Here is a 4,478-nt window from a genome sequence, read left to right as displayed (position 1 = left end):
TTGCCATGATATTATTTTTATAAAGATAAGACTAAAGTGATTAAACTATATTGCACACCATAATGTGGTAGATCTCAACAAGCTGAAAAACATAAAGATAAAAAAAACAACTAAAATTCTACCTGAATTCTAATAAAAAGAAAATTCTGTCCTCAAACTAACTTTGGACTTAAATTGAGATGTTATTTCTTTCCCACTTTGGCCTATCCTAAAATTTAATTTTTTATTCACTTCTACATTTGTTAGCCAAATCCTTAAAATTCTCTAAATAAATGTCCCCTGCATGTTCTTCCATTTCACTCATTGAAGCCTTTATTCTTTCACCTACACAATGAACTTTTTTTTAAATTTTTTTATTTTGAATTATGAGAACAAAAGATGCAAAGAAAGAGGACAAGGTAAAGTTACAGTGGAAGGACAATCACCCATAACATAATTCTCAGAAGAAGTCCCCTTGCTGATAACTTTGAACTTTCAGCCAAAGAAAGTTAAGATAAATAAAACAGAATCCATGTGCAATTACTTTGTCCCTCAAGTCCCCAGATTGTAACACATTATAATATTTCTTATCAGCACACAAGGCAATCTAAAGCCATCAAACTTACGTAACTCCTTAAACATTAGAGGCATAGTATTTTTTTACATTTCCATGTACATGCATATTAGCTTAAGTTAACCTCAAATTTTAAGTGGGTGCGTTTTAAGGATTAGAGTCAAAGGAGCACAGTAAAAACGGTGTTAGAGTGGCAATTGTTGTTTGCATAGGCCCACCAAAATATGAGAGGCATGGAAAGGAATAACCTTGGCCTAAATACAAAGAGATCCTACCCCTGAAGTTTCCTGGCATAAGACCGGCTCTAGGCTTCAGGCAAGTTATCGTCCGATCCAAGACATTGTCCGTAGTGCCAACACACTTTTCACACAGTCTCATTTGTTGGTATCATGTTTCTGTATTAAAGATTCTGGAATCTGCATGTCCTACATTGAAGTCATGATGTGGAGTGTCTTCTCGTTTCACCTCACCATGAAAGGGCAATGCAGGAAGCCCTTTCCTGTAAGCAGGTTGTTGTTGTTGTTAAGTCTTCTCAGTGTTAAGGGAAGTCTTTTGAGCAGGACGATGTCTGAGCAGTGGTAGGGTCTTCTGTGGTAGAGGATTGCTTCCAGGTGATGTTATAGACAAATCTCACAATTAAGGGGCAATACAACAAGCCCTGTCCAGTAAGCAGGTCATTGTTCTTGTTGTCTTCTCAGTGTTAAGGGGTGTTTCTTTTGAGTAGATAGATGTCAGAGCAGCTGTAGGGTCTTCCCTGGTACAGGAATGCCACCAGGTGATGTTATATACAACCTTGGATAATGGACTTTTTATTGTGGAACATGCTTTGCTGTCTTTTTCCTTTTGGTGCCCCCTTATTTAATTGCTACTTAGTTACTCATTTGTACTTTTGAAGGAAAAATGGAATATTTTAGTAAATGTTTCATTTCTATGATATTTCTATTGTAGGCCTCAAGGAAGTTAAACTCAAGAAATTGAATATGTAATATTCAATTCAATTCAGATAAAAATATGTAATATGAAAGGCAGACATGTAAATGCCACTTCCTCCTTAAACCTCTTTTTCATTTGCATTTCCCAGTATTATTCACTAAGATAATGAGAAAAAGAAGCTTCTTACTAACTATAATCATTCACCTTCCTAAAAGTGGTTCTGTCTTCCTTTTAATTGAAACTTTATCAATCAACAAAAATCAAATGCATTAAAATGAGCTGGTTGCATTGTAACTACTTCTTTAAGACAATGTTTACCTCATGCCTTAATTTGTAAACTTAAAACCATAAGACTACAAATAAACCATGGTAAGGGGAAAAGTAACAAAACCTATTGTTTTTTCAATTAAATTTTTTTCCAACTATGGCATCTACACTTCAGAATAAAGTTTTTTAGCCCATTTTTCTCTGTTTTGCTTTTTTTGGCATGCAATTCTTTCAATATTCCTTCTTACAAGATATCTACTTGAATAATAATTGTCTTTAAATTTTATTATTTGTTTTCTGTTCTGATTTGTGATAATAGTATTGCATGCCATCTGTGTGTGTTTATGCATGTATTTATATATGTATTAGGTATTGGGCCTTGAACCAAGTCTCATACAACCCAGGCAAGCACTATATCTCAAATCCATATCCCCCAATCCCTCATTTCTTAATGAAATACAAAAGCATTATTCAATGTCAAAACTCCAGGAAAACTTGGTGACCAATGTAGAGAAAAATAAGTTTTTCTTTTCTGATCCATTTTTCTAATGAGGTTTCCAGACAAAATTGTTGTAAATTTATTTTTCAGCTTCCTTTCAAACTTCTATTCCAAGTACTTCAAAGTTCCCTACATATGATTTCTGAAGATTCATCTGAAAACAGGATAGTTTTTCTTAGTTATATTGGCCATAACTAAATTCTGAAAGCCAGGTCTGTAAGTGAACTAGGTCATAACTAAGTCATAAAGTTATTAGCTATGCTTGAGAATTGTTATACTTACTTATAAAAATTAATCTTTGCATGTTCAGGCCATTGTTCTAGACATCGGGGCTCTCAAAATGAAACACAAAGCCATTTTTAAATAAATGAGTTTTTAAATAGTTAATAGTCCCTAAACTCTAAAGTATTAAGTATGTCTGCTAGTATCCTATTAAAAATTCTGTTCTTGGGGCCAGAGAGATAGCATGGAGGTAAGGCATTTGCCTTGCATGCAAAAGGCATCCCATATGGTCCCCCAAGCCTGCCAGAAGCGATTTCTGAGCATAGAGCCGGGAGTAATCCCTGAGCGCTGCCGGGTATGACCTCCCCCAAAAATTCTGATCTTGGGCCAGAGTGGTGGTGCTAGCAGTAGAGCATTGACCTTGCACGTGCTAACCTAGGAGGGACAGTGGTTCAATTCCCCCTTGTCTCAGATGGTTCTCCAAGCCAAGAGCGGCTGATTTCTGAGCACATAGCCTGGAGTGGCCCCTAAGCGTCACCAGGTGTGGCCCAAAAAGAAAAAAAAATTCTGTTCTTTCAGATTTGAAGTTTTTAAATAAACGTTGTCTTATTAAGAAACATTCATGTTTCTTAATCTTATTGGGATAATTGTTGGTAATTTGAAGAATAATCTTATGCTTTTTAATATAATGATAAAGCTTAATAAAGTGTCATATGGTAGATTTTTCTGGAAAACTCCATTGAGTCTGGAAATTGTAACTTGCTTAAAAATCACCAGCCCTTAAAAGATGCATAGTTCCTCCAAATTTTCCATTGCTTCAATATAATCTAACAGTACTTTTACCTAAATTTTCTAACTTAAAAGGAAAATCATCGCCAAATCATTTGAAACTCATGCAATTTTCAAAGTCTCACTATTAGATTCCAAAGTGTTGAAAATCTTTAAAGTCAGTGTGCACTGGGATACGATTTTGGTAGAAATTTAAAGACTAGAAGTAAGATATTTTGGCAAATACAATATATTTCTCTAAGAAAATGTCCTCTGATTTTCCTTAGTAACTTGGGTGTAGCAGAGAAATCTTAGAACTAACTGTGGAGTAGGAATGAAAAACATGGGTACAAATACTAGCCATTTATTAGCATAAATATTTTTAAACAAAATTGTTTACTGTTTATGATTTTATGTCCTTAAAAATTAATGTACCTATTCAACAGATTTTAAAATAATCATTTCTTGGGAAAAAATCAACAAATATTTGTTCTTTATTCTCTTTCAGTATGCCATTGTGACCTTTTGAACTATCCTTTGAATTTTTACCAAGAATGATAAATGCCCAGCTTTAGTGGAAGCTTGTTTAGAAACATGCCTGAAAACTTTATATGCCCTATTTCTTTTATACAGGCTCATTATATTGGGAAAATTCTGGGTAAATAAATTCATGAATTATAGGAATCCAGTCATCTTTTTTCCTGAATTTTTATGATTCTAGTCTTGATGTTCAATTTTCTTATTTTCTTTTACCTTGGAAAGTGCTTTGGCCATTTATTTGGGCACACAAAAAATTTCACTTAACTATGAATTTAGAGTTCACATTTGTGGCAGTTTGTCTCCCATAAAATTCCCATTGTCAATGAAACCTTTATATCTTACAAAGTTGCTGACAATTTAATTTTTTTAATTGAAGACTCTGACAGATTCAGAACAGAATGAAAAATAGCATGTATTATTTAAAAAAAATAAATGTGTTCTCTCTTTGGAAGTTTCCGTGTAATAAGGACAAAAGAACATAATAAAAATTTAGGAAATTCAGTGGCCAGAACAAAAGTACACTTGCAAAAAATGCGGTCAACCAGAATTTAATCTCCATATCCCATGTGGTTCCCTAAGCACCTCCACGAGTAATTCCTTGAATACAGTTTTAAGAGTAACCCCTGAGCAGTGTTGGGTGTGGCCAAACCCCAGCTAAAACAAACAAACAAACAAACAAACACAAGAACAAAAAAA

This window comes from Suncus etruscus, chromosome 13 (genome assembly GCF_024139225.1).
Source record: "Suncus etruscus isolate mSunEtr1 chromosome 13, mSunEtr1.pri.cur, whole genome shotgun sequence".
NCBI lineage: Eukaryota > Metazoa > Chordata > Mammalia > Eulipotyphla > Soricidae > Suncus > Suncus etruscus.
The sequence above is the reverse complement of the archived record's forward strand: the minus strand, read 5'-3'. Positions refer to the sequence as shown.